The 11,592-nt window shown below is 42.6% G+C and overlaps 1 protein-coding gene and 1 pseudogene across 1 annotated transcript in view; one reads left to right on the top strand and one right to left on the bottom strand.

Annotated features, from left to right (window-relative positions):
* Positions 1-1,831: 1,831 nt before the first annotated feature.
* Positions 1,832-8,459, bottom strand: LOC120563550 (annotated as a pseudogene).
* A 1,133-nt stretch (positions 8,460-9,592) lies between these two features.
* Positions 9,593-11,592, top strand: part of LOC120563719 (ankyrin repeat domain-containing protein SOWAHC) — a 44,320-nt gene continuing 42,320 nt past the window's right edge. Inside the window, exons 1-2 of the mRNA XM_039808078.1 lie at positions 9,593-9,684; positions 9,874-10,046. The gene's annotated coding sequence lies outside the window, so the exon portion shown is untranslated. The remainder of the gene's footprint in view (positions 9,685-9,873; positions 10,047-11,592) is intronic.

The following is an 11,592-nucleotide window of genomic DNA, read 5'->3' as shown; positions in this document are numbered from 1 at the left end:
TCATATTTCCCCTGAGCTTTGATTTAAAGTGAATACGAACGATATGTATATATATCCGTCAACAAATAGCAGGTGGTCAGTTCGGTATTAATAAAACTAGCTTTTAATGATACTTCATGTTCTGTGCAGAAACGCACTACAAAGATTACATCTTATCAACATAGAAAAAACATCTAAAATTGAATATTTGTGTTTCTAAATAAAAGTCAGAGGCCTCTGCAGGAGGCTGTCGTCCGTGTTTAATAAAGTTTTCTTTTATATCCAGGACGTTTCAGAGGAGAATCGCACCGACACCGGTCCCAGGGTTTGCGGCTAGATTGCACCCGATGCACGTGTCAACATCAACACATGAGCATACTGTGCAGGCGTCAACACTCCCTGTCCGTGTCACTGCAGCCAAAGACTGACAGTAACAGAGTGTTGCAGCACTTTCTACCTTGAGGAACCACGATAAATGCTTCTAAACTGAAAATTACACAAAGGAGCGACATGCAGACAAATTATTATATGTCTGCACGTCATCTGCAACCAAGATAGGTTTCCCTGACGGTAGCATGTAGCTACATGTAGCAGTGGAACGACTGTTACAGAGTATAGCAGCAAAATCACCAGTAAGGCTTCTAAACCAAAAACTACACATTCAAACATGTTCCAAACAACCAGATCTCACTCCTAACTCTTATACTGGTGCTTGGTCAGCGACTCTCAGCGGCAGATGTATGGCACGCATCGGGCAGAGCAGCAGCTAAGCGTGGCGCTGTAAGATGACGTAGTATTAAGAGACACATCAGTAGAGAGTAGTATGTAGAGAGACCTCAGTAGAGAGTTGTATGTAGAGAGACAACGGTAGAGAGTAGTATGTGGAGAGACAACAGTAGAGAGTAGTATGTGGAGAGACAACAGTAGAAAGTAGTATGTAGAGAGACAACAGTAGAGAGTAGGATGTGGAGAGACAACCGTAGATAATAGTATGTAGAGAGTAGTATGTAGAGAGACAGCAGTAGAGAGTAGTATGTAGAGAGAAAACAGTAGAGAGTAGTATGTGGAGAGAAAACAGTAGAGAGTAGTATGTAGAGAGACAACAGTAGAGAGTAGTATGTAGAGAGACAACAGTAGAGAGTAGTATGTAGAGAGACAGTAGTAGAGAGTAGTATGTGGAGAGACAGCAGTAGAGAGTAGTATGTAGAGATACAACAGTAGAGAGTAGTATGTAGAGAGACAACAGTAGAGAGTAGTATGTAGAGAGACAACAGTAGAGAGTAGTATGTAGAGAGACAGTAGTAGAGAGTAGTATGTAGAGAAACAACAGTAGAGAGTAGTATGTAGAGAGACAACAGTAGAGAGTATGTAGAGAGACAGCAGTAGAGAGTAGTATGTAGAGAGACAACAGTAGAGAGTAGTATGTAGAGAGACAGTAGTAGAGAGTAGTATGTAGAGAAACAACAGTAGAGAGTAGTATGTAGAGAGACAACAGTAGAGAGTAGTATGTAGAGAGACAGCAGTAGAGAGTAGTATGTAGAGAGACAGCAGTAGAGAGTAGTATGTAGAGAGACAGCAGTAGAGAGTAGTATGTAGAGAGACAAAATAGTAGTTTTATCCTGCACGTTAAAAAAATACGCCCTACCCAGAGCATCTAAAAATGACACCAAAAGTCTTCACCCAGCATTTTAACAATTACTCCAAAGTGTTACCCAGAGCATCAGATATCTCCGTGGATGGGATTATACTAGAATTAGTTCCCTACGTCTGACTGAGACGCTAAAGAAGACTTTTTGCGTCAGTAACTGTAACTGACATGCTGGGAGTGAGACTGAGGCGGTTCCAACAGGAATGTGATCCAAAATTGGGGAAACATTTATTATCAACATTAGCAACCAAAATAGTGAAGTGTAAACAATGCAGTGACGGCTGTTGAACAGTGTTAAACCCTGCAGTGTTGACGCCTGCCCGTGTTAAAGTTGACACGTGTATCTATTGATCGAGCGTCTACCCAGGTTCACCGGTCCCAGTGAATAACGTGTTCAAAGGTTCGTCGTGCTTTCCTTGAGTTTGTGCAGCTCCATCTGCTGACTGCGCAGTTTGCATTCTCTGGCCATCGCCTCGGCTCTCTGCAGCATCGTCTGCTGTAATCCGCTTAAGTGTGAGCCACCGTGCATCGGCCCCAGAGCGGCGTAGCTCGAGTATCCTGGGACAAAGGGGGAGGCGTAGTAGAGGTGTCGTGGCAGGGCGGGACTGTGCAGGTACGGGGTCCGGGCCAGGGCCCCCCTGCTCTGCGAAGAGTCACTAGATCCTTTACTTTTATCCGAAGAAGTGGCGATTTCAGCCAGGGACCATAGTTTGGGTTTCGGAGCCGGGTTCGGTCCCTGGATGGCGCCGCAGGAGTCAACGTGCTTTTTAGATGGCGGGCTCGGCGGTCGCTCCATCTCTGGCGCTCTGACCATCCCCAGGGGTGCGTTTAGGGGAGGAGTGGGGCCGGGAGGAGCAGCAGCCTCTGGTCCCCCGAGTCTTTAAAGTCTGGGTCAGTGTCACTGCTGCTACCGCTGTCCTCTCTGTACACCAAAACACAGGCGGTCCCCACAGAGGCAGGAAGACGAGAAGCTGCACAAACACACAGGAGAGGTTTGGTTTACTTTGGTTTTAAAACACCTGACACACTTTTCGGTATATTTAACAAACAAAAGGACTCATAGGGCCTTATCTTGCATCCGGCACGGCTCAAAGCCCGACGCAAGTGTCTTTGCTAGTTTAAGAGCGACTCAGTTGTCAGTTTCCCGTCCAGTGCCCGCGTCGTTTAAATAACAAATGCACCTGCACCCATCTGTGGCCCATGGCCGTGCTGGTCTTACAGGGAGGTGTGTTCAGGTGCGTTCTGGGCGTGCTGGTCTTACAGGGAGGTGTGTTCAGGTGCATTCTGGGCGTATTGCTATCTTGAGGCAACGGGAAGTGATCGCGCCATTGACCAACAAAAACCTGGTCTAAAGTCAATAACGCAGCATTTCATTGTTATTTTAACAGAGCATTAGTAAAATGCTCCTAGGCTCGTGCACAGCGCGCACACACTATGCTTGTTACACACACAGGGACACACAGCAGCACACACACATGCAGAAGATTACAAATAAAAATATTAGGGTGCAAATCCTCCATCATAACAGCAATGCTCCAAGGTCCAAACGCTCCTGGCTTTTAAAGGGAATGGGAGATGATCTCTGATTGGTTGATTGCATATTACGCCCAAAACACACCTCTGATTAATGAAGACACTAAGAACAACCCTTTAGAACCAGGCGCCCAGCACACGGACCCTTTTTTTCCGCCGTCAAACTAGCAAAAGTGGATTTGGACACGCCCTAAATGCACCGGTGCCAGATCGTAAAAATAGGACAGATTCACAGATGAGTCTGATATGAAACATGAACATGCAGAAACACAAAACCAACAAAATAAAACTATAAACAGCATTAAAGCTGCAACGATTTGTTCATTCTGCCTCACCGTCTTCTCTATTGGTCTCGAGCTTGCCGTTGACAGACTTGATCGGTTCGTCGTCGTCGTCGTTTCTCTCCAGGTCGATGTTATCTTCGTCCTCCTCGTCCTCGCTCCGGTTCCTCGGCGTCCATGTCATCTTGTTCTCCTTCTTCAGCCGCCGGCGTGCGTTGGCGAACCAGGTGGACACCTGCGTCAGCGTCATCTTGGTGATGATGGCCAGCATGATCTTCTCTCCCTTGGTGGGGTACGGGTTCTTCCGGTGCTCGTTGAGCCAGGCCTTCAGCGTGGCCGTAGCGTCCCGCGTGGCGTTCTTCCTGTAGGCGGGGTCTCCGTAAGGGTAGGGCCCCAAGGCCCCGAACGGGTGGTAGTCCAAGGAGCCGGAGGCACCCGAGGACGGATCATACCCTGGACTCTGAAACAGACAACGGAGAGATTATTAGAGACTGTCCTTCCCTCCCCATAAATCAGACGTTACTTCACTTCCTGAAGGACGTAGCTCCATTTGTTCCCTAAAGTAAAAAAAAACTCTCTGTTTCCTTTTTTTTTCAAACGGGTCTCCTGGGTGAAAGTTCTCTAAAAAGGCGAGAAAAACGTAAATGTTTTATTGAATAGGGCGGCGAAAACTCCCAAATAAGCAACAAAAACGTTTAACAAAGCGACAAAAATGTCGGAAAAAGCGACAAAAACATTGAAACTGTGACGAAAACGTCCAAAAAAAGCAACAAAAACTTTGGAAAAAGCCCAGTTATGATTATTTGGGGGGTTGTAACCCTCCCACTCCCCCCCCCCCACCAGAAATTACGCCTATGTCTTCTTCCACCCACCTACTGTGCAATATTTAATATTTAACACTATTGATAATACTGTGCAATTCCACTACTGTGCAATATCTGTATACTTTGCAATAACATTAATTTCATTGTTGAATATCTTTTAACTCATTGAATATGATCTTCACTATTGGGCAATATTCAAATAATGTGCAATAACCCACACTGCATATCACACTGTATATAAAACCATACCAAACCATCACCCATTTTTTCTTCTGTGCACCTTATCCCCCTTTTTTGCACTACTTATTTTATTCAATGTTGTTATATTTATGTTTACGTACATGTTGGCACTGGAAAATGAGTTGGTTTTAATCTCGGTGTACATATGTATAGTGATAAAAGGCATTCTATTCTATTCTAAAAGATCCGTCTCAGGCAGTGGTGTAGTCTAATGTGTTGTAGTGGGTATACTGTACTGTATATGTATGGGCCAGGATGGGCCTTGGTGGGGAGAGCATATCAAAGTGGAGGGTCTGGGTGTCCTCCCCCAAGAAAATTTGAGTGTCAAAGACTTCATTTCCTGCATTTGGATACACTTTTATGCACCAATTTACGGTGGAAATACCTTTATTTAGCCTATGTGAAGAAGAAAACACAGAAGACAATTCAAAATATATCAAAAATATAATGCAAAATATGTTGTTGCGTGTCATTGAGCATTTTTAAGTGGGTATATGGAAATCCTGAAGCTTTCTTAGTGGGTATACTGTGTATCATGTAGACTACACCACTGGGCTCATGATTTAAAGGATCAATATCTGATCATTCAAATGCAGATGGATTTTGAATCGGAACATGGATTGTCTTAAATCCTCATCCTCCTGTTCTTCTCTCGGCCTGCGTGGCGTTCTTCTTTAGATGCCCGGGGACGGATCATCACCACGACACAAAAACATGAAGCCAGTTTTCTGTCCTCGGCTCGACTTCACGCACGCGTCACACTGTTTTCTGTCTGACTGTTTTCTGTCTGACTGTTTTCTGTCTGACTGTTTTCTGTCTGACTGTTTTCTGTCTGACTGTTTTCTGTCTGACTGTTTTCTGTCTGACTGTTTTCTGTCTGCGAGCCGAAGCTGTTTTTCTTGGCAGCTCTTCAGCGGAGAGCAGATTACTAATCTTAATCAGACAATCGCTTAAAAAAAGCTTTAATTAAAACACACAAACAAGTTTTCATTTGCACACGGCCGCACCGTGCATCCAAGAAGCACATTATCATTTTATCTCCACTGCTGTCTGTCTTTAAATCTCACATTATTATTATTATTATTATGTTCTCACACATCCTGCACAAAACTGTACAGATTCAAATTCATAAACAGATTTTTAGGGCTGCAACTAAAGATTTTTTCATCGTCGAAAGGAAGTATGTAGGGAAGGAGGAAAAGAAGATTAAAAGTAAAAAGAAAAGAGGTAGGGAAGGAAAAGGAGAGAAGGAAGGAAGGATGATTTAGTTTCCTGTCCCAGAAGAGAGAAGAAACTAGAAAATATTCACATTTAACACGCTGATATCACACATTTACCTGATTTGTCATAACAAATGATCAAAATGATTAATAGATTGTCAGATTAATTTAATGGTTGATAATTAATCAATGAATCTTTGCAGATCTACACTTTAAGTTTTTAAGAAAGTATGTAAGAAGAGAAGGAAGGAAGAAAAGAAGAGGGAAGAAAGAAATAATGGAAAGAAAGCAAAGGAAGAATAAATAAGGATGGAAAAGGGGAAGTAAGGAAAAAGACATAAGAAAGGAAGTATTAGGAAGGAAAGAAATGCCGAAAAGGAAGGAAGGATAGGAAAGTAAAGGAAGAATACATGAGGGAAGGGTGGAAAAGGGAACGAAAGAAGACATAAGAAAGGAAGTATGTAAAAGAGGTAGGGAAGGAAAGAAAGAGAGGGAGAGAAGGAAGGAAGGAGGATTCAGTTTCCTGTCCCAGAGGAGAGAAGAAACTAGAACATATTCACATTTAACACGCTGACATCACACAAGGTTACCTGTTTTATCATAAAGAAATGACTCAAACTAGTTGCAGATTCATTTTTGGGGCATTTAGGCCTTTATTTATACAGGACAGCTTAAGAAATGAAAGGAGGGAGAGAGAGGGGGATGACACGCAGTAAAGGGCCGCAGGTCGGAGTCAAACCCGCAGCCGCTGCATCGAGCAGTGAACCTCTATATATGGGCGTGCGCTCTACCAGGTGAACTAGCCGGGCGCCCCAGTTGCAGATTAATTGAACTAATCATTCATCTTTGCGTCTCTACGTTTCACATATTTGGTCATAATACTTGTTGTAGTATTTGAATAGTATTTTCTTCATATGTTGTGGTAATGTTTCTACATTTATTTTCTTGACTGTCGCAGTATTTCTGTTTATTTCTGTATATTTGTCATATTGTCTTGTTGTTGTTTTCATTGTTTTGCACCAAAGCAGATTAGTTATAATAGATAATAAACCTGAAACCCTTTCTTTAAATCTTTCAGAATATAGCTGCAACTTCAACTTTCATTTCCACAAACAAACATATATTATTAAATATTATTTGAGTCTGTTTAGATTCACTTCACACATCTGGATGGATTCAGTTTGGTTTGTGTGATTCTCCAATATATCATGAATACATAAAACATGTATTCAAATCTCTCAAATATATCCCAGGTAAAGATGTGTTTTAAATTCATGAGAAAGAAAATAAATTTAAAAAAAATACACCAGAAAAACAGATTCAATTTAAAAAAATGTAAAATGATTTCGGGTGACAGAAAAAAACCATCTCAATTTAAAAAAGTGATTTCTTTTTTTTCATCTCTACACAGCTCGCGGGTTTTTAGTTTTCCTGTTCTGGATTTAATTTCAATAAATGTAAAAAAACCAAAAAAAATGAGACTTTTCTCAGAGACAATAAGTGATAAAGGAAAAGAAATGTGATCGATAAATAACTCCATTTAGCCCAGAGGTTTAGTAGCTGAAGCTGTCCACATTATTTCATGTTTAAATCTGTTTCTTTGACACGCCTGTGTTTGCGCGCGGAGCTCCGTGACGCAGCACGAGCGATGCCTTTTGGTTTTTTTATGTCCAACTAGAACCCCCCGGATATTATTATTATTATTATTATTATTATTATTATTATTAATACGCTTGCTTCAAAATCATCTCACTTGTGCCTCTTGGACAGTTTAGAAATCTGGTTTGAAACCTGCAAACTTCTACTTGTAACTGCTTTACAAGCATCAGCATTATTCTAACTTATGGATCAAATCATGTTCCTATTCAGGATGTTTTATAATATTTCTATGTTTCTTATGATTGTATTTTCTGTGTTGTTCTGTTTTTGTGTTTGTAATCTGACTCTGTGTTGTACAGTCTACGTTGTCGTAAAATATATTTAAAAAATCTTGATCTTAATCTGTCGATTGTCTGATAACATTTAAACATCCATTATCGGCTGGTGGACAGAAAGTTCATTTTGAACGCTGAATTTAGAACAACAGAAGTTAACCCAAAAGGCTTTCCAGCCAACGCAGATGGTTTGAAATCTGCCTCAATGCAGACAGACAACATTCACTAACTCTCTGGCTGCATGCTGGACACAAAGTTAATCCGGAACCCTGTTTCATAAATGTGATATAGTCTGTAAATCAAGCCGCTCCGCTGCGGACACTCACCACAAAGGAGCCGAGCGCGGCGGCGGCGGCGGCCCGGGGCTCCCCGCCGTACGGGAGCTGCGAGCTGAAACCGGGAGAGTTCGCTGATCCCGAGTACGGAGCGAAGGCTGAGCCCGAAGAGGAGCGGCCCAGCTCCTCCGTCCTCGGTCCCAGGAGGAGTCCGGAGCCGAAGGACGGACAGGAGTGCAGAGCCAGAGACATGGACGGCTGGAACAGGAAACCCTGAGGAGGATAAGCCATGGCGGCGCGCACGGAGCCCGACTATTACGCACGGGCCAACACCTCACATCGGAGAGCCAAAGCGCGCGGTTCCCCGAGACAGCAGAGGGAAGAGAGGAGGAGGAGGAGGAGGAGGAGGAAGAGGAGGAGGGAAGAGGAGGTTTAAAAACGGAGGAGAGTCAAGGAGCATCAGTTTAGTTTGTGTTTCTACTGCAAGTTTTCATCTTCCGCTGCTGCTGAGAGACTCAACACTGAGAGGGAGAGGGAGGGAGACGGGGGAGAGAGAGAGAGAGAGAGAGAGAGAGAAGAAGGGAGGGAGACAGAGAGAGAGGGAGGTAGAGACAGACAGACAAGGAGGGAGGGAGAGAGAGAGAGAGACTTGAGAGTGTTAGTATACAAAATGAATAATCGTCCAATAATGAGTTTACATCAATTTCACCTGATCAAACAGCAGCTGAAACACCAAACACAACACATTAATATGAATGATGTTTGCTGATCACAGCGCCCCCTACAGGCCTGTCCCCCTACAGGCCTGTCCTCCACAATCAATACATCTAAAAGTGGGCAGGGGTTCAGACACCAAACGATTCCTCTGTCTCCGACTAATATCTGAATGAAATCCTGAGAGTCTGGAGTCTGGACCATCATAGTGTACACTACGATAGAATACTTTGAAAATACTAAAGTCTAGCTAGCTTGGTTAAAGTTTGCAAAGTGTGACCCTGCAAGATCTCCAGTCTTTACATTATGATGACAGTATTTAGCGGTAGATGTGAGATGGTGTCAGACTTCAGTCTTTTCTAAGTCTTCTAGTAGTGTACAGTAGGCATTAGACTCAATTTCAGACCTTAATCTAAGACTTAGACTCAGACTTTAAGACTAAAGTGATCACATTTCTGGTTTGCTTTAGATTAGATTAGATTAAGAGTCTTATTAAAAGTGAAATATGTATGGCTCCCTCAGTGCACACAGTCGGCTATTCCAATATAGACCTTTTTCATGGAAGATATGTTGACATGTCATGGCAGGAAAAGCACAGGTGTATTCAAAACCATTACTGATGGCTGCATTCCACTTAGGAGAGGTCCTGGTATTAAACCATTACTGATGGCTGCATTCCACTTAGGAGAGGTCCTGGTATTAAACCATTACTGATGGCTGCATTCCACTTAGGAGAGGTCCTGGTATTAAACCATTACTGATGGCTGCATTCCACTTAGGAGAGGTCCTGGTATTAAACCATTACTGATGGCTGCATTCCACTTAGGAGAGACCCTGGTATTGTACATGCTGACTCACTGAAATATCTTACTGGGGCACTTGATGGAACTGAGCCATCGTTAAGGTGATCAATCTCAGCTGTTCTTTTCCTACTATGACAAGTCAACATGTCTGCTGTGTAAAAGGTCCATTAAGTTCCCTTCACTGACAGAACAGTTTGTCCACATGTGCTGCGTCTACATCACAGTCAGACTCAGTGAGTTACTACGCTGGTGATTCAGACTTTCATTTGGTGGACAAACACTCGTGTTCCATGTAGTATTTTTGAAATAATTTAAAGACAATGATGCACAGACAGAGCGTGTGGGGTTAACAGGGGTCAGAGTGTGTCTAAGCTCGGCTCACTCTACCACAGTCTAATCTGATTTGTTTGTCCTATAATTAGCATCGGAGCGTCTGAAGAAGACTGACGAGTGAGAGTCCCGTCAGCCTTGGTCACAGATGAGGGAGCAGCAGAAATCCGTTGTCTCTCCGGTCTGTTGATGGGGAAGTCTCTGAGTTGTCTCTGCTCCGGGTGAACAGAGGAACAGAGGCTGCACGAGTCCTCCAGGTCTGCAGGTAAAAGCTTTGCTGATGGATATCCGTTGATCCTAATTACTGAACTGTCCTGCAGCTATTTAAGGCTGAACCTGTCTGAACACATCCTCTCATTTACTGGTTGTTTCTGCAGCCAGCAATCTGTTTCATTCTCTGTTGATTAGTTGTTTACACCCTGATATCACTTCTGTTATTATTCTTTCACTTACCTCCTAAGGTTTGTAACTACAGTTCCCATAATGCTTTGGGGATGTAAACAGGAATGTCAACAATCACTGGATTACTGTGATGCTTAAGAAAACTTCAAAACAAGTTCTGCAGACAAAATGTTCTAATATTTTTAGAAAAAATCAGATATTTTTCGATGTTTTAGTAGCCTTTTTCAAATCTTTTTCATTACATTTTTGCCGCTTTGTCTTTTTTGGGGGGGGGAAATCGATCATTTTTCTGACATTTTTGTTGCTTTTCTCAGTGTTTTAGTCAATTTTTTTGAGTTTTCATCCCACTCCCCCCCCCTGCCAATGTTGAACCCAAAGTTACGCCCTTGCCTTTAACACAGACAGCTGCAGGACTTCTCAAGAAGGCAGCTACCTGATGCCACTGCCCTACTGTCTCTCCTTCAGGGGAAGAATCTGGGCATGGCTGTACATTATCATTGTTCAATGGTGTGATGACAACTAATTATACTTATACTTTTTTATTGTAAATTACAATTTACACTACGCACAGGCCTGAAACACACACACATACACACACACATGCTCAGGACCTATTCATGCACTAATGGAGAGATGTCAGAGTGGGTGGGCTGATAGATAGATAGATGTATGAGTAGATAGATAGATAGATAGATGGATAGATAAATAGATGGCACTGTATTGTCAGTAGACACAAACATTAGTCTTGCAATACAAGCTCCAACAATAACAACACAATAAAAACTTGAAGACAAAAAGCTAAGAATATTCATTCAGGCATCATTAAAAACAAAGAGAATCATGGGTAATTCTGGCCATGTTCTTTCTTGTAGATTCTCTTTGATGCATCCAGAGCTTTTAATTCTGGGGAAGCATAATGCTTTGAATTATGTATTTATGACTTCACTTAAATTTGATTATGGTTGTATATTTATATAATTAATCTTATATTTGGCCATGTGTGTGTGTGTGTGTGTGTGTGTGTGTGTGTGTGTGTCTGTGTGTGTGTGTGTGTGTGTGTGTGTGTGTGTGTGTGTGTGTGTGTGTGTGTGTGTGTGTGTGTGTGTGTGTGTGTGTGTGTGCTTTTGCCTGGTTTCCCATTCATTGACCTGCTGCTACTGACATGTTGGTTGATTGAATGATTGGGATGTTTATTCTGCTCTGTTTGTTGTTCTGTGTGACTGGTTGACTGCAAAATTGAATTGCCCTTTAGGGATAAATAACGTAGTCTGAATTGAATTCAATAAACTGTCATGTTGCTCGCTGAAGGCCCCAGCTGACAGTTTCTCTCTGTAAAAGAAACATCAAATTCAAACGGCTCTCATTTTCCCGGAGCAGTTGTGAGGTTTGATTCCCGGCGGAGTCTGTAA

Source organism: Perca fluviatilis, chromosome 8 (assembly GCF_010015445.1).
Source record: "Perca fluviatilis chromosome 8, GENO_Pfluv_1.0, whole genome shotgun sequence".
Classification (NCBI taxonomy): domain Eukaryota; kingdom Metazoa; phylum Chordata; class Actinopteri; order Perciformes; family Percidae; genus Perca; species Perca fluviatilis.
This window is presented reverse-complemented; position numbering and strand designations above follow the sequence as displayed.